We start from the raw sequence: 23,697 nt of genomic DNA, 5'->3' as shown, positions 1-23,697 counted from the left end.
AAGGCTGAAGCCATAATATTTAAGTTTGGACTTACGCAGAAAAATCCTTGAAAATTCTTTTATTAATCCTATTTAATTATTCTGAACACCATACATATACGATGTGTGCATGTATGTGCATAGCTTTTGTTTTCTAGACACATAGAGATTAAAGTGGTAAAAGATCCTTTTATCAAAGTCTTTGTTAGTTTAAATTTGTTTCCTCTATTCTCTAACCACTCCCCTTTGGCACAGATGTCACTAATTGAAAGAAAAAACTATAGCAGAGAATATGGAGTCATTAGATCCAAAGTAAATCTTAGGAAAAGTAAGAGAAGAATCTCTACAAATGAGAGGACAGGGATATAAGCACTGTGGCAAAGACTGGAACACTTTCTCTTCCTTCCTGGAACACAGCTAAGCTACATTCCCTGGCCTTCCCTAGAGCTGGCCCTGGGGCTGAACTCCAACCCAGACCAAGAGCCACACTGAACCAAGCACCTGGGGTACGTTATCTCCAATAATTTTCACAGTTTCCAATAAGTTTAATGAAATTCATGCCAACTACATTTTATAAATGAGAAATCTAAGTCTACTCCAATTTATAAAGCACATGCGAGAACAAAGAATTGATCTCAATATTAACAGACTATTAGGTTGTTGACATAGAAAATCAAAAGAATGTTTGGAACACCTACTAAACACAAATGAAGAGTTTAACAACATTGCTGGAAACAATGTCTCTATAGGCCAAATTAACCAATTAGAACAACAATAGCATTTTTAATAGTAACACAAATTATAAGGTGTCTAGAAATTTAAAAGTGAAGCTAACATAATATGTGCAAATTTTATATAAAAGTGTGAAAATATTGATATAAATTTAAATAAATTAGTTTTTTTCTTAAATATCTAAGCCTAATACCCAGACTTTTCAATATACATTGCAATTCAAGAGAGAAAACAAAAGACAGAAACAGACACAGAGAGGGAGAGAGAGAGAGAGAGGGAGAGAGAAAGAGGCTGAGAGGAAAGCAGAAATATGGGCCTGTGTGGTTGCATAATATTGATAATCAGGTCAGTTATTGCAAGGTTCAACTCTGCTGCCCTCAGGCCAGAAAAGGAGTGAGGATGGGCTTCGGGACATAAGTATGTAATGTCTGTAGTTAGGGCTACTTAGAAAATGTCTTCTTCAGAGCCCAAGAGGCAAGTAGAAATCAAGGAAATGGTTCATAAAAATAAAGCTTGGTAGCTTTGTGCCAGTAAATGGCACTGCATAGCCAGGGATCTTGCAACTTAACTGGCAGGTGGGGCCGACCCAAGTCCCCAGAGTCCCCCAGACCAGTAGTCAAAGAGAAGGCCTCTGACCTCCAGCCACACCCCATTCCCAGTGCAGGGGCTCTTCCTGGGGAAGTGAGTTCATTTCTTGGATACACCATGAAGACCATGACAGGAGGTAAGCTGAGGCTATGGGGAGAGTACCTAAGGGGTGGGGTGCCGTGATTAGTCTCTCCTCAGCAACAAACAAGATGGTTCTCTGCACTGTGTGGCTTCTGGGAATGGCTCTGCCAGCTCTGTTTCCTGAGGCTACACTCCTATCTTGTTTATGGAAAGACTCTTCCATTTTGCAGAGAGAACATGCACCTGGGACCTCCCAGGAGTGAAGTGCATGAGCTCTTCTGAGATTGGTAGAGTTGCCACGTGACTTCTCTGTGTTTAAGAGCTTTTCATTCCAACGTATTCAGAGCAGGCAGCCTGGGGAGTCCAGCTGCCACTGTGAATGATTCCCTCACCCAAGGACCCTCATTAAAGGCCTGGGCTCTAAGGAACTGGCTAAAATATCCTGTTCTGGCCATAGTGACATGCTCTTATCAAGAAATTCTAGTTGTGAACAATTTGGTATTTATATTCATTTCAAGAAGGAAATTCATGTACCCTATGAATCATGAAAAGCTCTGGAGACAGAAAGTCCTGAATTTACCCCCTGGCTTTGCCCACAATGGCTGCGTGATAAAGGGAGAAACTGCCTAATTGTTACAGCCTCAATATCTTCGACTTTCAAAAGGAAAGCATTGGTTTTCTCTCAAACTATTTTCTAAAGGATGGAAGATACTATGTGTAAAATGATCTTGTTATACAACTTTACTCTGATATTTAGAGTACTTGCTCAGGTTTTAGGTATTTAAACCTGATTCCCTCTGATATTTAGAGTACTTGCTCAGGTTTTAGGTATTTAAACCTGATTCCCTCAGCATGTCATTTTACCACTCTGAATAAATGGGATTAATATCATCTACTGCTTAGTGATGAATATGAAAATAAATTGAAATCATGGCTTCTAAACTATAAAGGACTGAAAAATAAACACTGTTGCTATCATCATTGGATTATAGATTTATTCCTAATATTCCTGACAACTTCATCATCTTAAACCACACACATCAGTCAAGAAAAAGTAAATTGTCTTTCCCTCACCTCGAGTTTTGAGGGGAAAAAAGAGATTGAAACCTGGCTTAGAGATTCTTTTAAAACTTTGAAAAGTCGAGTGTTTTCCAATTTTCTTAGATGAAATACAAGGCCAGCCTTTAAAAAATTAAAACTTTTCCTGTGCCTTTTTCACAATGGAGAGGATATAATGATATCTCAATTACTTTTTAATTGACAAATCAATAAATTAGTGAAAATGTATTCTTTCGTATTCCTAGATGGCTCTATTGGATCTGGAAATGAATCACTTTGTGGGGCGTTGGTTTGACTTTTCTTATTGACATTCTTCTTTTTCACAAATTTATAGAGATAAAAACACTAAGGGTGAAGAAAAATATAAAGTCATATGTGAGTCCTGGGATAATGATTGGCCTTTGGATCAGATAAGAAAATCCCTGAGCTTTAATTCAACCCAGGATTGAAGCATTTCAGAAATTATTTTCAATATCCTAAAACAATTATTATAAGACCCACTGGCATTTTGGTAATAATTAAGTGCCTCAAAGGGCCAATCAAGGATTATGGACAGTTTTTGTATGTGCCTGGATTACGAGGCACAACAACGACAATGGCAAGACAATGTCATAATTATTCTAAACATTTGTGTAACACTTTATATCTGATGAGTCATGTTCATTGTCTAATTTGGTCCTTCCAACAATCCTAGGGGGTAGACAGGGAAAATATTGCCATTACAGATAAGGAAATGAAGGCACAGATAATTTTCATCACTTGCTCTAGTATATGCAGCCTAGAAAGTGGCACAGTTGATGCTGAAACTAAGCTCTCTCTGACCCCAAAGTCCAAAGAGAAGACGATGACCAAGTTCCTCCATTTTTCAGAGAGAACACGTGCAGAGGACCTCCTAGCAGGAGGTGAACTGCATGAGATGTTTCAAAACAGAATTCAATATTCCAAAACAGAGTCTTGAAGACTCAGCACGAACAAAGCCATGTCCAAATGATCAAAATACCAGTGTAAAATATTAGGGAAGAATTAACACTTTGGTTCAAGAACATCTCAAGAACGCATCGTCATTAAAGCATAGGCTTTGCAAGAGAATGACTCAGAATTTGAAGCTTGTGCCTTCGGCACATTACTTAACTCTTCTGTAGTAAAATGAGCATACTGATTTCTACATTATCTGTAAGATGTGGAAACCAATTTCTATCTCATGGAGTCGCTGGAAGGATCATACGAGATAGCACACACATGCACTTAAAATGTCAATCATTGCCAGGGCTCTTAAAGGATCATCCACATGAAGTGAGCCTGGTAAGTCGTCTTTTCTCCGCAATGTAAGCTTGGGAAGCCCTCAGCTTGGCCTTTGGATGCTGCTTCTCAGGGTATTCAAGTGAAAGGAATCAGTGACATCTGCATAGAACTGAAGTGACTGTAGATTTCAGAGTCTAAGACACTTTATTAGGAATATAGGCAGTCCAGATGGAAAGGTGAGTTAGTGCTATGCGGTGGAGATCTTGGTGCCAGACCAGGAATTGGGCTCTACTCTGCAGTTCCTGGCAAGTCACTGAAAGTTTTGAAGTGAGGGGGTAACATTCTGCAAACTGCATTTCAAGAAGATCAGGCAGCCGCCGTTAGACAGAGAAGGATCTACTGAAAATTTGTCCTTGAAAATTTTACCAGGGACTCTACCCTGTTAAAAAAGAAACAACAAGCCCCACATGGAATCATTTGTCCCCGGTCCCCCACAAGACTTAATTACAATTTTAATTCATCTCAAGAATGTGACCTTTTGAAAGTCAATCCGAAATTTCCTGATCAGCACTAGTGAGGTCATCTGCATGTTATAACTCTGCCTTTCCCTCTCCGCCAAAAAGATGACCTGGTCTCAAACAATCCTTCCTTTTCTTTTGCTAATCATGTCCTTGTCCCTACCCTCCTGCCTATAAAAACCATTCATTTCCTACAACTCCTCAGAGTCTCTCTCTACTTGCTGGATGAGATGCTGCCTGGCTCATGAATCACTTAATAAATCCAATCAGATCTTTGAATTTAATCTGTTGAATTTTTTGTTCTTTAACACACCCTAAGGAAGAGCAGGAGAAGTCAACCATATAGACCTAGATTTACCACTCACAGGGGGAACTAGGGGCCACGGACCACTCAGGGCTGGATACACCTCAAAGCTGGGCTCAACTTTCAGAATTTTATTTAAAAAAGAAAAAAAAAAAACTAAACACAAAAACACATTTGTTGGTTTATGTTTCAACCCTTCAGACCAGGTGCTATACAGTCACCAGCATCCCACAAGTTTGTGGTTGTTTTTAGATAATTGATTTTTAATACTTGCTCTTGTTTTCTGTGTCCGTCTGCAGGTGATTAAAATCCTATCTGGTTTCCCCGGGACACAGACATCAATACCTCATCCACACGGCTCTCTGCTGGCGTCACTGGCTCTTTCACAGACTTGGTCTTCCTTTTGTGCCTGAAAGGCATTTATAACAGACTCCTCTTTCTCACCCCTGCTCTCTCTACCTTTGATCCCCCAGTCCATGCATACCCTGATGCATTTTTTTTTTTAACTCCCTTAGCTCAAGACCTGTCTTTTGCACCTGTTTGGCTTTCTTGCTATTCCATGATTTCTTTTCACTCGTCAGTATTCACACTGACCTTTTCCTTTCTTTTTTTTTTTTTTTTTTCTTTTCTTTTTCCTTGCGAATTTATTGCTTGCTGGCATTCATCACCTCTGGGTATAGAATCATTTATCCCCTATGCATCCTTTCTTCCCTGTTCAAGTTCACTCAATGTTACCTTTATTTCCCCCTGATTCTGCGCTGCTGCAATCTGACTTTCCATTATTATTCTTATCAGCGGTCTGTTATTTATAGAGTGAAGAAATAAGATAAGCTCCTTCTAATATAGATGGAATGCAAGCAATGTAGTTGGGAATCAGAAGTGTAAAAAGGAAGAGGGAGCTACAAAATGCAGCACTCCAGGGGGTTCTGATTGCCCGCATGAAAAGTGGGCTTGGAGAGGATTTGGGGAAGGAAAGGAGGGCTGCAGCAGACATAACTATCTTCCCAAAGAAAGGGGAGAGAAAATGATAATTACCTATCATCTGCTCGGGGCCGAATGCTGTATGTATGAAATCCCATGAATGCATCCTCTCATTTAATCTTTACTCTTGGACTATGAGGGGGTGTTAGCCCTACCTTCTAGGTGAAGAAAGTGAGATGTCAAGAGGTTGAGTTCTTCGCGATCTGGAGCAGAGCCTGTGCAGGAGCCCAGAGATTGTAAAGATGTAAAACATTCACAGGCAGCTGTTGGACCATATCTCAAAAGGGCAAAAAGCTTGCACCCATTAATCCCATATTCCTAGGTCTGAGAGTCCGTCATAGGGAAATGTTCTGCGATCCAGGCAAATATTTAGGTACAAACTGGGACTGTTATTTATAACAGTGAGGATGCTATCCCAGCCATATGTCTAGAGCAACGGTAAAGTCAACAATGGCATATCCACACGGGGAAATCTTATGAAGACACTTCAAATGGCATTTTAATGCTTGTACATAAAAAGTTGGGAAATCCTTATGTAGAAGTATTAAAAGTATAAAAATTAGACACGCATATTTGCTTCAATTGCAAGTTGAAGCAAAATATTAAACATTTACAAATAAAATATTAATACTTTTCATCTCACACTTCCTTCCTTAGGCTATAATAAATAAAATGTTTTCCCTCATTTTAAAGGAATACACACTTATCCCGGGAACTTGGAAAAGACATCAAAGTAAAAAGGGAAATGACAACTCTAACCTTGCGTTATTTCACTTTCTTTAACCTTCGTAGCATGAGATAGACGAATGTTTATATGTGTAGTTTTCTGATTTTCTGACCTCAGCTTGAGTATTTAGGGAAACATTCTAAAGAAGAAGGAGAAGAGATAAAAATTTCTCATACTTTTCATACCTAGAGATGACCACAATTATAATGTCCCTAGTAACTAACTGTTCATTGCATTATTTTCCCTGGCAGAAATCTGGCTCCCTATACTGATAGTTCAGCAAAAGGGAAAGAAACCAACATAGGATTCACAGTAACAGACTGGTGCTCTGAAGACATTTGTGATTACCCTAAACTGTACCCTTATTTCATCCGCTAACATACTATCTATCTCATGCACTACACTACAAAATCTCTCACATAAACATTATGCATATTTTGTTCACAGATGTAGACCTAAAATCTGGGATAACACTTGGCAATCAAATCATATAGTGAAACAGCGAATGACATAGGAGAATTTGCCCCTGCCTGGTTTATTTACCTTCAGATATTTTTAATGGCTCAATTAATTCAGATGCGTTCCATAGTTGCAGAAACTTATTTTTCCATCTCCTTGATAATGAAAATAGCCATATGTAGAGAAAAGCAAAAATAAAACACGGTTTGTTTGACGATCTTCCTGGCACTGGGTCCCAAACATTCGGCCACAGTTAAATAATGGAAAAGAACAATGTCAATAATTTTTTTTAATGATATGAAACACATCAAGGGTAAAGCTTGCTTATTAAAGAACATACTCATACCTCCGAAAGACAAAAGCAAAAAAGGGTTAAGTTTTTTCCCCAAAGGAGGAGCACTCTGCAAATCATATGACCTTGGTTATTGTAGAATTTGGGGTATATATGAAGCAAGGGAAGGTCCACAATTTTTCAAAAACAAAGATTTTCCTTCATGGTGTTTTTTTTTTTCTTTCCTGGTTTATTGCGGTATCATTAACAATTAAATTGTAATATACTTTAAGTGTATAACATGATGATTTGATTTATGTATACATTTTGAAAGAATCCCCTCCTCCCACCGTGGAGTTTATTAACACATCCTTCACCTGACATATTTACCTCCTTTTTTTTTTGTGGTGAGAACATTTAAGTTACAGTCTCTTAGCAAATTTCAATTATCCAATACAATATTATCAAATATAGTCCCCATGTTCTGTGTTAGACCCTCAGAACTTATTCAGATTGAAACTGAAATTTGGTACCCTTTTACCAAGATTTCCCCATTTCTCCCACCCCTTGGATTCTGGTGACCACTTTTCTACTTTCTGTTTCTATGAGTTTAACTTTTTATGTTTACTTTTTTTTTTTTGGTTTCCACATATAGATGATACCATGCAGTATATAGGCCATGAAGTTTTTCTGTCTGGCTTATTTCATTCAGCATAATATCCTCCAGGGTTATCCATGTTGTCACAAATCATAGGATTTCCTTCTTTTTAAGGCTGAATAATGTTCCATTATTCCTTATTTTTAAGGCTGAATAATGTTCCAAATCCATTGTGTGTCTGTGTGTTATCACACAGACACACACACATACACAGACAGACAGACACACACACACACACACACACATATATGTATACACACACACAGAGAGAGAGAGAGAGAGAGAGAGAGAGAGAGAGAGTTGTGTATACATAGACATTTCTATATATACACATTTTCTTTATTAATCCATCCATCAAGGGATACTTAGGTTGTTTCCATACCATTATGTTGTTTCTAGTTTTGATTTGTCTCTCCACCAATTGAAGCAAATCGTTAAGTGACTTTTAAGGTCATTTTTACCATATATTTTTGTGCCTTTGCGTAACAATATTTTCGTGTAATTTGAAAATGTTTCTATTCTTTTCAAATTTGAATGATAATTTGGCTGACACAACATTCTTTGCTAACCTTATATTTTCTCCAAAAGTTTGAAGGTTTATTCCTTTGTCCTGTAACATTTAGTGATATAGAAAAGCCTAAGAATACTCAATTCTTTCTATTAGTGGCTATCACTTCCTGAGGAGTTGTTGGAGGGTTTTTTGCTTTTTTTTTTCTTTAATCGTATAACTCTGGTAATCCCCAGATTATGCTGGATGTGTATCCTTTCATATGTTTTCTATTAACACTTTGAAGCTCTATGTTTAGGCCCTTTAACTCAGGATCTTAAAAGGAAATGTATCATTGATTTTTCTTCTAACTGTTCTCATTTTTTCTCCAAAAGAATACCTACAAATTTTAAGCTGATGTCTTTTATCTATTTTCCATACTTAGAGTCTTCTCTGTGTTTTACTCTATGTGCAAATAAAATACTTTCATATCTCAACCATCACCCTTTAATTCCACCATATTGGTTTGGTTTTTTTTTTCGTATCTTATGATTTGATGTTCTTATTTCACGGAGAATCTTCTGGTAGAAATCTGCTTCATTGAGTTCCACAACTAATTAACTGAAAACATAAAAACAGTTCCGTTTGTAAGTAATTTTCAGAGATTATTCACAAGTCTTGATGAACAGATTTCCTTTACTTTGTTCTGCAGTACATTTTTTTCATGATCCTTAAATCGTTATACCAATTGTTGCACAATTTATACTTTATTACAATTGACCAATTTCTTGAGAAATTTACTTTACTCATTTTTGAAAGAGGGATATCCACCCAGACTCAGCATGTGCCAAAATATATCCCGGTCGTGCTGCCCTGGGTTCCAACCATTTCTGGTTGGGTGCTAATCATGTTCCCTTTTCAGACCAAGAGCATATTATCTTATATCCTCATCCTATAAAACAGCATCTAAAGGATTTTCACCCAAAAGATGTTCCTGGATGAAATGTATCCATTTCCTCCCCTACTACTCATCTTAAGATGGAATCTACTACTGCCAGCAACATACAAATCCTTATCCCAATTTCCAGATGCATTATTTCTGCTTTGCATTTTCTGAATGGGGAGATGCCAATTGGGAAACATGGTGAGAATCCACATGACAGTGACAATAACTCTGTTTCCTGACAGAAAATAAACCATAAACCATGCTTTTGAAAGGTTTTAGCTATTTTAAGTGGACTGTTACGTAGCAACATTTTTTTGTCTGATTTTTGAATCAATGTAAAATTGACATAGAATCCAGGCATACTGAGATTAAAACTCACTTCTTTTACAATAAAATTGGTGGAGAATTTGGACTAAATTTCGGAGCCAAGTGGGCTTGCTATTATTATTATTATTATTACTTAAAAATATTTATTGAACTAAAATGAAAATGAAAGTAAGTTAAGAATTGATCACAGAGACACCCTGGTGGCTCAGTTGGTTAAGCCATCGACTTCGGCTCAGGTCATGATCTCGCAATTTGTGAGTTCAAGCCCCCATCAGGCTCTGTGCTGACAGCTCAGAGCCTGGAGCCTGCTTTGGATTCTGTGTCTCCCTCTCCTCTTCGTGCTGTGTCTCACTGTCTCAAAAATAAATAAACATTAAAAAATTTTAAAAAAATAATTGATCTCATAGCAAATTTTGAGTATACAATACAGTATTGTGAACTAGAGTCACCATGCTGTAGATTAGATCTCCAAAACCTATTCATCTTATAAATGAAAGCTTTTAAATTTTTTTAATGTTTATTCATTTTTGAAAGAGAGAGACAGAGTGAGCACAGGGAAGGGACAGAGAGAGAGGGAGATACAGAATCTGAAGCAGGCTCCAGGCTCTGAGCTGTCAGCACAGAGACTGACGTGGGGCTCAAACCCACAAACCACAAGATCATGACCTGAGCTGGAGTCGGATGCTTAACCGACTGAACCACCCAGGTGCCCCTAAAAGATAGCTTTTTAAAAATTGTGAGTGTGTGAGATGATGGATGGGTTAATTAGCTTGATTGTGGAAAGCATTCATAATGTGTGTATATACACACACATATGTACACACACACATATGTACACACACACACATATCAAATCATCACATTATACACCTTAAGTATATGCCATTTTTATTTGTTAACTCTATCTCAATAAAGCTAGAAGAAAAAAAAATTAATATTCAGGTCCATCCTGTTAAAAATTTCAAGAAAAGCGTAAATAAAAGTAGTAACAACCAAAAAAAAAAAAATGAAGGCAATATGTGAAATGTCGGCTCAGAGAGGTAAAGTGACTTGTCAAAAGACACACATTCAGGACTGTGCCCAAATTATGTGACTCACAGGTACTGCTCCTTGCTTGGCAGTAAGAAGCCTCCAAACTGCTGGAGAAATTGGCCAATAAAGGAAACATTGCAGGACTGGGTATTGTAAGATGGGCTTGCTATTTTTTGACCCTGAATGAGACAGATGCATCCAGTTCCAGGCTGAGCAGACAAATTCAAGCCTTTACCTGTCGATGCCACCTCCACAAGACCTAAGGCTCATGGAAGAAGCGAGTCTGTGCTTCCCACAGGCAAGGGGGGACTTACAGTGTCACATTCTGAAGGTGGATCCTCCTAGAAACAGGAGGAGAACGGGATAAATGTCCCCACCTGAACAGGGAAACTGTCCCCCTCTTTGCAGCTGATACCACAGACGTAGATGGAACACCATTTGCACACTTCAATTCAGTTCAACCGGATAAAAAGTTGATGTCATTTTCTCTCAGATTCTGAGCTCAGGTTGGTAAGTTTTCAAAACAGCATGTCATTTTTTCTCTTCTGCCTTGGAGACTTCATTAGGAATTTAGGAAGGTTTTTGGCAGGGAAGCTAGCCTGGGTCTATGTTTTTTTTTTTTTTTTTTTTCCTTTCATACTCTTACTTTCACAGCTTTTCTACAAGGAACATATTGGTTAAAATCAGAAAATAATAACAATTAATAAGCAGGTGTGATAAATGTTGACTTTAAAACTAGCATTTACTCTTAAGTTCCATATGTTCCCCTGTATACTGTATGGTATTTTGTATATATTTGTCTGCTCAGGCTGTCATAACAGAATATTACAGCTTGGGTAACTTAAACAATAGACATTTATTTTCTCACAGTTCTGGAGGCTAGAAATCCATGATCTAGATGCTAGCAAATTTGATTCCTGGTGAGGGCTATTTTCCTTGAATGTAGGTGGCCATCTTCTCGCTGTGTTCTCTCATGGCCTCGTCTCTGTATCATGTAGAGGAAGAGAGATCTCTAGCATCTGTCCTTGATCCTATGAGAACACCAGCCCTTAGGTCGATTAGGGTCTCACTTTATAATCTCATTTAGCCTTAATTACCTCCCTAAATTCCTTACCTTCAAATACTATCATACTGCATGTTAGGGCTGCAACATATGAATTTTAGGGGGAAGCAATAAAGTCCATAACATCACAGTACTAATTTACTTTGAAATCACCATGAAGAAGAAGTTTTATGAAGTAAGCATTCTGCCCAGGCTTGTGTAAGTAAACATAAATTTCCCCCAACATAATCTGAACTGGTGTTTTTCTTGAGTGCGCACATTCTGCGAGCAAAGAACCAGTTCTTGAAAGTGTCAGATATATACTAGAAGAAGTCTTACATCCTTTGCCAGACCCCCTTGTTAGAGTAAAAGTTGTGGTAGTCAGGAAGTTTATCCTACAAATTATTGATGACCATCACTACCAAATATTTTAATGATGTTAATTGAAATTTGAAAAATTTTTTCTAAAGATTTCATTAACACTTTAGTGAAAGCCAACACTATTTAATGCAGAGATAATCTTGAATGGAGGTGGTGAAGTATTACAAAATTAAGTATTCAAAACTCTATAAGCCTTTGAGGAAAACATAGAATTTGAGAAGCATTGTTATATTTTAAACAAAATTTAAATACCACTTCGGGAAGTGTTATACTTAGTCAATATTACGGTGGCAATAGTTTGTATTGCTATTTCTTTACTTTTCACTTTCCAATGTGTTCTAGATGCATATTTCACTAAAATATGAGAAACACGGCAGATGAGCATACAGGAAAGGAAGGAAAAATCAGATAAAAACAGAGAGGGAGGCAAATCATGAGACTCTTAAATACAGAGAACAAACAGCGTTGTTGGAAGGGTGCTGGGTGGGATATGGGCTCAATGGGGGATGGGCATTAAGGTGGGTAACTCGTTGGGATGAGCACTGGGTTTATATGGAAGTGATGAATCACCAAATTCTACTGAACTCATTACCACACTATATGTTAACTAACTTGGATTTAAATAAAATCAAATACATACATACACACATACATAAAATATATTATATTGTTAAAATAATTAATTTGACATTTCCTTCTTCTTTTCAACGTTAATAAACAAAACTTTGAATCAAGGAGAGGCTCCGATAGGCGATAGGGTGTGCGTTCGGTCGCTAGTGACAGAGATCTGAAATAACAGTGGCTTAAGCCAAGTAAGGGTTTATCTTTCTTTCACAAAATATCCGAGTCAGATGTGTCAGTTCGTGGCCAACATGGTGGCGTCAGAGACCTGGACTTCTCTGTCTTCCTGCTCTGTTACCCTTAACACCTGGATTTTCATCATAAGGTTTTCTCGTGAGCGACAGAAGGTCACCGGAGCCCTAGACTTATATTCGCGCTTCAAGAAGGAGGAAGGAAAGAAGGGAAGAACAAAAAGGGTGCCTGCCGGTTGAGTAAATACCTTTAAGGAGGTTCTACCTCTACCTATATGTCATTCACCTTCACTCTCTGCAAGGGGGCTTGGGTCACCATTCAGCTGGCCTCATCAACACAGTCCAGAGGTTGTTGAGTGAGACCCGGAAATGGGTGTTAAGTAGGCAACTTACAGCATCTGCCACAGCTCTTAATCATCTTTCATTCAGTGTGAGATCGCTTCCCACTTGGAATGCCTAGCTAAATACATTGAGAAACATTCTAAGCAATAAAAATGTTAAAGTTCTAGTTATTAAAAAAAAAAAAAAAACAACCCTCAAACCTATAAGGGACCTCTCAACACGCTCTGTATCTATTTTGCAGTACCGTGAAACCTGCTTCGCTGGTGGGGGCTGGGGGAAGTTGAAGCAGAACAGATCAATGCTTGATTTCATTATTAAGTCATTAATTAAACATATATTTAGAACCTGTTCTATTTCGGCATTATACGTTTGTGTAGTGCTGTATAGTTTACGAAGAATTTTTATCTATGTTTTCCTATGTAAACCTCATGTAACAGCAACAGGTAGGAAACAGGCATTTCCCCCCCTCATCCTATAAATGAGGACATTGAGGAACAAAAATGTTCAATAAAAAGTGCAATCCATAAAAAATCAGTGTGGGTCAGTTCCAGGATTTGAACTAGGGAATTTTATCTCTTGTGAATTTTCCACCCTTGTGGCCTTAGAAATCAAGCTCTGTTGCTAATTAGAGGACAAAAACTCTTTCTCACTTTCAAAATCTAGGCTCTGCATGGATCAGGCTTAAGATGGGTTTGGGGGGTACCTGTTTCGCTCTGATATAAGCATTTGAATGTAGCCATTCATCTGAAGTGATCATTGTTTATTTAATTTTAAATTTCACATTTAAATTACTTTAAATTGAATTTAATTTAAATTTAAGTGAACAAATATAATTGACATATAACATTGTATCAGGTTCAGATGTACAACATAATGATTCCGTATTTGAATATATTGCAAAATGATCTCTATGATGAGTCTAGTTAACACCCATTGCCACGCAGAGTTACAATTTGTTCTTCTTGTAATCAAAACTTTCAAGGTCTACTCTCTTATTTCTTCCACATATACGAACAATGTCGTTAACTATAGTCACCATGCTGTACATTACATCCCTAGCACTTATTTCATAACTGGAAGCTTGTACCTTTTGACCATCTTCCCACATTTCACCCCCACCCCTTGGCCCCCACCTCCAGCAGCCACCAATCTGGTCTTTGTATCAATAAACTTGTTTGTTTGTTTGTTTGTTTGTTTGTTTCAGATTCCACAGAAAAGTGAGATCATATGGTATTTGTCTTTCTCTGCCTTACTTATCTCACTTAGCATATTGCCCTCAAAGTCCATCCATGTATTACAAAAGACAATATGTCCTTTCTTACAACTGAATACAACATTCTGTTATAGATATATATTTAATGCATACATAATACACATTTTGTTATATATATATTTTTGGAATGTGTTCATCAAGTATTTTTTATTAACTATGGGCAACCAGTTGTTACAGGGGATATAAAGATACTTCTATTCTGAAAGCAGAATATTGAGAAGAAATAATGCATTCATATAAGTGGTTTTAACATAAGACAATTATTATTATACGTACTACAGTAAAGGAGTGCCTAAGGACTTTTAGAGTGTAAGACATTGCAATTTCTTGAACATCTACCACAATGATTTACCAAGCACAGGCATTCGGTATTTGTGAACTGAAAAAATGAGGACAAGTAACAGAAAAGACTCCTTTTCCAACTTCACACAACTGCTGGGCATTTCTTAAAGAGAAAAGACTCAGAGAAAGAGAGAGAGATTCAGACATGTTGAGATTGAGAGACAAGCGTATAGCAAATGGATATGAGAGCATGCCACGAGAAAGGGCACGGAAATAAAGAAGCAAGTTTGGCAAAGATGGAGAAGGAATAATTGAAAGCACATGAAGGGAACCAAAAAGAACAACATCATGAGTGCCAGAGAAAGGGATAGTGTCAGGAGGAGCTGGTCAAACTGGGAAATCACAGGCTCAGGCAATTGGCGAAGCATAAGAAAAACCTTGTGAGAAAGAGTTTGGATAGTGTGGATGACAGTGAAGCTTCATCCAAAAGTTAAGATCCACATGAGAGAGCTGAGGTCATATATTTAAAATTCCTTTGTAAGAAGTTTGTTGATGAAGGAAAGTAGGAAGAAGGGGACTCGTAGCCTATATACAAACCGACAGAAAGAAGCCTTCTCGAATATGTTGATGCTTAGGTCTCTCATCAAATAGCCCCTTGTATTTTCTGCATTTGTATTTTTTGATAAAATTTGTTGGCATCTTATCTGAGAAAATTGCCTTGAGAATAATGAAGAGCAAGACATATACCCAGTCAAGATAATGAAAAATTGATGCTCTATTTGTCGACTCTATGATTCAATAGATTTGGTGCTCATCAACACAATTAGATGTCAGGAGTCTGACAAAGCCATGAAAGACTTGTTTCTTACCCAGAGGAGCCCTTTCTTATTTCTTCTAAATCATTTTCAATTTTACTCCCCATGTTTTCTGTCACAGTCCAATAAGAGTTGGTCTCAGGCATGACACAGCATGACTTTTCTTGGTCTCTCTTCTGAACCAAATCATTCCGGACCATGGGGACTGGGCTTGATTAATCTCCACTGTATGTTTGGGATGAGCAAAGAAAATGAGTTTTGTTTGACAGAGAGTAAGAATATGAGACAAAAAAAAAAAGAAAGAGCCACACTGAAGAGGGGTATCAACCATTTTCTCGATCTCTCTCGCTCTCTCTTTTTTTAAAGGAGTTGTACGGGATGTGGCACAGTGACAGAAATTCAGAGTGTGCCCTGGAATTTGAGCTACTCTTCAGTGTGAGCATGTATGCAGTAACAGGGGCTTTCCATGCATTTATTGTCAATACTTCCAACACCACCTTTCCCCCCACTGTAAAGGTGAAGCTTAAGTAAAATATCCAAGCATTCAAAGGTAGTGAATAGAAAAATTAGTACTGAAGCTGGATCTGTTCAAAATGAAAGCCTGCTCATTGCATCTTGTTTTTTTCTTACCCAAAGAAGAAGTGCTTTTTAAAGGGTCCATGGATCATTTAAGCATTTTCCAGAACAGCTGTTTTGGAAACAAAACAATTTTTGACGTGTTAATAACCTCTCCTGAATATTTTTATGACCAACGATGAGGGGTTTAATTAAAATAAGAATTTTCATTATAATTTATTTTTTTTAAAGTTTATTTATTTTTGACAGAGAGAGAGAGAGAGAGAGAGAGAGAGAGACAGAGCATGAGGGGGGCGGTGGGGGGAAGGGAGAGGGAGACACAGAATCCAAAGCAGGCTCCAGGCTCTAAGCTGTCAGCACAGAGCTCCATGTAGGGCTCGAATTCACAGATCCCGAGATCATGACCTGAGCCGAAGTCGGACGCTCAACCGACTGAGCCACCCAGGCACCCCCAAATTTTCATTATAATTTAACACATACCTTGAAACTACTGGGAAGTACTTTGTCAGCCCTCAAGGAACTGCCGAGGGTTTCTTTTGAGGTGAGTAAATACCATTCTGTCTTTCTGTATTTGTGTAATTTTGTGATTGTTAATGTCTACAATACCCTATATTCAGACACTGTCACTTCTCAGCAGCATTATAGCTAGGACAATGTGTTCCTACCACTCTACTGAAGAGTGGGCCTTTCCATGGCGGCTTCCACATGCTGGCAATCTTGTTGAGAGTGTGGACTTCATCGATGAAGGAAAAATAATCCCTCCACAGTCCATTCCTATTGTAACATTTTTGCTGAGTCTGCAGTCCCCTCATGGTGTTCAAGCAGAGGGCTTTCTCTGATTACCCTTGTAGAGATTCCTGGAGTTACCCATGACACCATCTGCATTAGGCCCCAATTCCAGCCCCTCAGCACGACCTACTTGACAATAGCTGGCAGAGGACATGATGTGTGCACTACAAGTCCTTGATATTGAAGTGAACTGAAACAACGCAATGTTAAAGACAACTAAATACGTAGGCAGTACGAGAATTCATCAGCAAGTAAGTCACAGTAAACTTAATCTCTGACCCACTTGCTAGGAATACTATGTGTTTTATATTTAGGTTTATGATTTCCTGTTTTCACATTATCTGGTTCCTTTTATTTATATTTTTTTCTCCCCATTTCCCCCTGTCTTTCCATTTCTCTCTTCTTCCCTCCTTTCTTATCTCTCTTCATTTCATCCTTCAGTAATGTAAAATCCTCTACCTTTTTATTGAGCACTCATTTTGTTAATTTTAAGTCATTCCCAGGACACTTCTGAAATGAGAATTTCCCAGCTTTGATGATGAGGATACCTTGCTCCAAAATTTAAGTAGCTTACTCAAGATGATACAGCTCATAAGTGACAGAATCATTTAAACCCTGAATCACAATCATGTTTCTACAGATATGAAAGAACATAAAAATGGTTTCTTTCCCCATGGGATTGGCTGAATGGTGATCTCTGCTAGTGTGGGCTTTCAGTTTCTATATGCCTTCAGGCTATCCTTTCTCTATTTTCCTATTTAGTGGAGTAACACTGCTAGGCCACAAAGACTGAAAATTTCCCTCTGGCTCATTAGGTATGAAGAGGTTTAAAAACAGATCATGGATGTTTTTCCCCCCTTGGCACAAATGCATCAATGCAAACATGTTCCTTAGAAATACCAAGGACCTGCAGTAAAATAATTATAAGGAATATTGGTTTGTCTTTCCTTCATTATTCTTTTGTATCCAATGGTCTAGGGATGCAATTCTGCATCCAACTGGCAGAAACCCTGACCTTTAAATTCATCCCCAAGACTCTGGAATGGAACTATGACTCTGTGACTAACTAATTCAATAAATACTTAGTATGTGCCATATGAATCTGTCTTTTCTATTTGTTGCCACAGACACTGAATGGAAGAAGATTAAGTCTTGCCAAATAATATGCAAATGTATATATAAAAGTGTCAATTCCCAAAGCCCTCAAGTACTTCAATAGTTTTATAAGCCTCTAAATCTTTGTACCAAGTAATATTTTGTTCAAAATTATTAGTTCTTTGTATTTTCCTGATCAAACCCTGACTGATTGAATGTGTGGTGCCAGAAATAGGGAGTTGCCTAAGAAAATATATCTCTTTGAGGCTATGTCTTGGTGGGTGGAAAGGAAATGGATGTTATGGCGTTGGAAAGATGATGAACATATTTCACTGTGACAGACCAACTTCTTCAAGGGGACGGGCTGGTAACACAGAATGTTAGCAATGTATACATGTAGTTACTGACTATTCCAAGTACGTGAAAGAAATTAATTTGGGACAGGATCAGCTGGTTTGCAAGAATAAATAAAAAAGTCTAGAAATTTGAGACCTTGGATTGGAAGAAAAGCCAGCTTCTAGACTTAAAACAGCAGGGAACCAAGCTGAGAAAGCCTTTGAGCAACAAAGACCAATTAGACTCCAGCATTGCAAAAAGTTCTCATTATGGGTGTATACTGGATCCTGATAGTTTCATGTTACCATTAAATTCAGAGGGAGAGTGAGAGGGGGAAGGAGCAGGATGCTGTGGATGAAGAGGAAAAAGAGTAAAAGTAAGTTTAAAAATATGCTTAAGGGATAGGCTTAGATGTATTTCCCAATACATGGAGCCAACTAGAAGCCCTCCCCCAGCCACTTTTTAACTGACTAATTCATCTGGACTATAAAGTAAGAGAACAGTGCACTTGTATGATGTTAACCCATGGACGCTTAGAATTTTTCATTAAATGTTAGACTATTCTAACACAGGAGGAGCAAAATGTTTTTGTTGTTATTCTCTGTAAGGATAATTTCTGGAATTAGTTTTTTGATATCTAAGTGACAAATCTTATTATGTATACACACCAATCCATTTCATCCCTGAACTTAAGCAAAGATGAAAACTATCACTTGCTTCTAAGTTCATTAATACATCAATAAAACAAAAGAACAAATCAAGCAAGGTCACAATACATTCATTCTCTGAACCTATATATACATTTTCCAAGGGGAAAGTAATACATATATTGGCTAATCATATCATGCAATTGACAATGTGTGAAGATCATTGCCTTTGGCAACAAACAGACTTGAAGCCTGGTTCCAAAACATACTAGGTATCTGAGCTTGGCAAACTTACTTAACCTGTTTCTTCTTTTTGTCATCTTGTGATATTTACAACGTAGAACAGTTGTGAGAACATAAGGCCATGAAAAATATAGAGAAGCACACTTAGTTCTTGTCACTTAGTAGGTGGTCAATACCTGCTAGATCTCTTCCTTTCCCTCCTTTATCTTTATGTATCATAAGGCGTCAAAGAGATAATGGATGGTATGAATTAGGTAGGACTTCTTCAGGACATTACTAATAGGAGTCATACATCAAAACAGTGGGTCTTTGAGATTTGCCACTGTTTGCTGAAGCTGTCCCTACTTTATTTTTTAAGACAGTGACTTCAGAGCTTTCTAACATAACAAAGATTGTATTTACTTTGAAATTCATGCAGTGCTTTGATTATAAAAGCAAGCTGACAAAATTGTGCATTTGGAATAATTACATCTTTACAAAATCCTCCAAAGTCCTTTGTGTCCATGTGTTTTAACATTTATTTATTTTTGAGACAGAGAGACAGAGCATGAACAGGGGAGGGGCAGAGAGAGAGGGAGACACAGAATTGGAAACAGGCCCCAGGCTCTGAGCAATCAGCACAGAGCCCGACGCGGGGCTTGAACTCACGGACCGTGAGATCATGACCTGGACCGAAGTCAGACGCTTAACTGACTGAGCCACCCAGGCGCCCCTGTCCATGTGTTTCTAAATAGAAAGTAAAAATTCTGTGAACCTTGAGTAACATGTTGTGTGTGTGTGTGTGTGTGTGTGTGTGTGTGTGTCTGCTTGCAAATAATTCAAGAGCTGGAGATAAAATAAGCCTGCAGTGCAGCAACTTTGGAATTTAATGAATGATGTTTTGCCTCTCACTCCCCCCATACACACCGTGCTTACTTAACCATTATCCCTTTCCTGCTGTGGAATCTTCTTTTCTTCCCCACGTCCTCTCTCTTTTCTCAAGGTATCCTACCCATTTGTCAGATGACATTTGTTCTTGTCCTTCTACAAGCCTCCCCTTAGGAATTCTACCTTTATTAGCTACTTTTGGTCCAACCTGTTGCTGTAGCAGGACCCACAACTGTCCTAGGTATGTGTGGTTCGAATCCTGAGGGTCCCTGTCCATAGCAGAAAATCTTAACCCTGTAGGGGATATTGGTGTGGAAAGGTACAAGCCCAAACTGAAAACTGTAGAAGAAAGGTGAGCCTACAATACCATGGAAAAGGTCTACACACACCAATTCTGAAGGTTGAAGGTACAAATTTGAAGCTGAAGTCAAAAGCAACCAGACTAATACATGGAGAGAGATACAGAAATTCTTTTGGTAATGCTAGAGAATGAAAAATTCCTGACTGGGAACTGCCCTGGCCTGCCCTACAGAGTCCGTCTTCTCTTTGCATTTGTAAGACTTCACTGTGTCTATTCATAGATTAATTAGGATGTCAGGCTACATGGCCTGAAGAATTATGTCTTGGTAGCTGAAGAACAATGTTCTAGGTCTTGCTTCACAATTTATTAGCTGTGTTATCTTACTCATGCTGCTGAACTGCTTCTAAGTCTCGGCTTAATAAGAGTACAGGAGGTCAAGTAATGCTTACCTCACGGAAGCACAAGAAGTTCAGTGAGATAATGCATTAGGAAATGTTTGCAAACTCAAAAGTGCTTAAAAAAATACCAGAGAATACTATCTGTGTGATAAAATTGAACAGTACAGTATTAGCTGTACTATGGATATGAAATGCTAGTTTTTTTTAACCTATAATTAAAAAAAGAAAGCTTTTTGAGCGCCTGGGTGGCTCAGTCGGTTAAGCATCTGACTCTTAATTTTGGCTCAGGTTATGATCTCATAGTTCTGAGATCGAGTCCCACATTGGGCTCTGTGCTGAGCGTGGAGCCTGCTTAAGTCTCTCTCTCTCTCTCTCTCTCTCACTCTCTCTCTCTCTCTCTCTCTCATCCCTTTGCTCCTACCCTCCACCCCCCCCAACAAAAAATATTCAATGGGAAGTATATATATTACTAAGTCATGCTTTAAAGTGTAAGTCCAAGCATACATTAGATATTCAACACATCTGATGTCCAATAAATGATTATTTTTCTCTCTGTGCAAATTTACTAAGCTCTTGGTTCACTTATGTCAATTTTAAGAAGCAGAAACCTTCATAAATAGTCATTTCTCAGAACAGTACTAAGTTAACAAGGTAAATGATGTGATTTATTAATATAAGAAATACCTGAATGGAAACCCTGGCCTTGTCACTGGCACATTTGAGAAAGTTGCCTACATTCTCCATGGTTTGGTTTCTTCACCTGTAGAATGGGTATCAGAGTAGGTTGCTCAGAGGGTGTTCAAAAGACCAAATGACTTAAGGTACCTAAGGTAAATAACACAGTGCTTTTCTTAGCATAAAATAGATCATCGACACATGCTTCCTCCTTCTCTCTTTTGCCGTGGTTGTCCCTTTCTGGAAGGATGTGCACATGGATGCCCTTGCTATCTGGTTTTTGATGGGCTCTCTTTTGTGACCATCTCTGATTTTAAGGATTCTAGGTACAGAGGGGCTATTTCACAGTGAGTAGCTGCAAAGAAAGTTTCTTTTATTTTTTTAAGTTAATATATTTTATAAGAACAATAGACTTAGTTTTTCCCTGCTTGATAATTCCCTCACCATCAGCCTACCTACAGATGAAAGGGCTTTCTCTATTTCATAGCAAGAGGAGGGCTGTTTGATGTCATTTTGAAAAGTTTTAAAGAAGAAGATGGAAGGAAATCTAGAAATAAAATAACAGAAGCTGGCTCTTAGGAACTTCAGAGTAGAACAATACTGTATTTCTGTTCACAGGAAACTTCACCATTCAAATGCATTCACTTTTCATAAAGCACCTCCTCAATTTCAGCCCAAACATTGAAAACTGAGCCTATTAAATCAGAACAAAAACACTTTTGAAAACATCTTCGGGAAAATACAATTTGGGCACAAAGAGATGAGAATCAAGAGGGATGAAAAATCAAAATGGAATTCAGTATGAAAGAGACGAGCTCTCAGGTGGGTAGTTATTTGTGAGACTTGCAGAGCAGCAATCAAAGGGGGGAAAGGCTACACCCATCAGCACATATTGTTCTGGAATGACCCCGGTTCGCTCTTTCAAACATTTAAAGAGTCAAGCAATTATAGGGGCCAAGGATCCTATTTTATAGACAAAGGAGGACCTGGACTTGAGGATCATGAAGGTATTTGTGGAAGCCCTTCTTCATTCCTCTCAACTTTCGCAAGTCGGTCCCCTTCTCTGTGGTCTCTTCGCATGCGCTGCTGCGTCTAGAAAGCATGCCCTGACCAGTATGCCTGACCATGCTTTCTCCCTCTTCCAAAGGCTGGGAGGAGATGCTCTACCCTGTTAAACACAGTTCCATGTAGTGGTTAGAACACTGACTCAGGAAGCCAGATGCCTGGACCGGATCTTCACTCTGGCACTCGCTAGTTATACAGTCTTGGGCAATTTATTTAAATTTAAATTTACTTAAATTCTTTGTGAGTCTCTTTTATCATCCACAGAATGGGGTTACTGTTAGTATAGTACCATCTGGTTTATAAGGGTTAAGTGCCCTGAGGATCGCAATATACTTCAAACAGTGCCAGAAATACGGCGAGTACTCCGTAGCAAGTTAGTTATTGTTCGCTCACATGACCATTCCCCATCATCAATTTGAAGCCTGGGGCCTAGGAGTCTTTCAGAAATGCAGATCTGTCTTAGGCACCTTGTGCTACAACTCCTTCAGTGATTCTACCCGCCTTCAGAAGAAAGCCCAGACTGCTTAGCATGATGTGGTGTGAACAACATCGCACACCTTACTGCAAAAATATCGACATCATAACACTGGAGCCTGTGAACAGCTTACCTTACATGGCAAAAGGCCTCTGCAGATGTGATCCCAGGGACAGATCCTGAGATCATTCTGGATTATCCAATCTGAGCAAATGTGTCCTTGAAAGTGGAGAACGTTTTCTGAATCAGGTTAGAGAGAGAGACTCACAATGTAAGAGAGGTCTGAGAAGGGCAACACTGAGGGCTGTAAGGGTGAGAAAAGTGGGGCTTTGAAGCCAGGAGCGCAGGCAGCATCTGGAAGCTGGCAAAGGCAGGAAAGGTATGCTCAGATACAGCTTTCAGAAGGGAATGCTGCCCTGCAGACACTTTGTATTTAGGCCAGTGAGACTCCCATCAACCTTCTGGTCTAAATAATTGTAATATAACTTTTGCGTGTTGTTTTAAGCCACTAAATTTGTAATAATTTGTTATGGCAGACCCAGGAAGCAAGTACACATGACATGCAAAACCTTCTGGCTTGGCTCTTGCCTTCCTCTGTGCCTACCTTCAGGCTCTGAACGATAATGCAAGAGGGAGGGTCAAGGCCATGGGTAACCTTCTATAGGTATGGGCAGGATTCATGTGTGTGTACGGGCATTTTTCCAAGAAAGAGACAAAGTAATTATCAGGAGAATGGGTAGATATTTGATGCAGTGAAGGGAAAGTGAAGGCAGGGGGATGGTATGATAAACGGAGTTCTAAGAAGTTTGTTAATATCCCCACCCCCTCATGTGCCCTGTTCAGTCCCCAGGTCCATGACTCCCATGATTATGGTTGAGTAGATGGCAAAAGG

This window comes from Felis catus, chromosome B1, assembly GCF_018350175.1.
Source record: "Felis catus isolate Fca126 chromosome B1, F.catus_Fca126_mat1.0, whole genome shotgun sequence".
Taxonomy (NCBI): domain Eukaryota; kingdom Metazoa; phylum Chordata; class Mammalia; order Carnivora; family Felidae; genus Felis; species Felis catus.
This window is presented reverse-complemented; position numbering follows the sequence as displayed.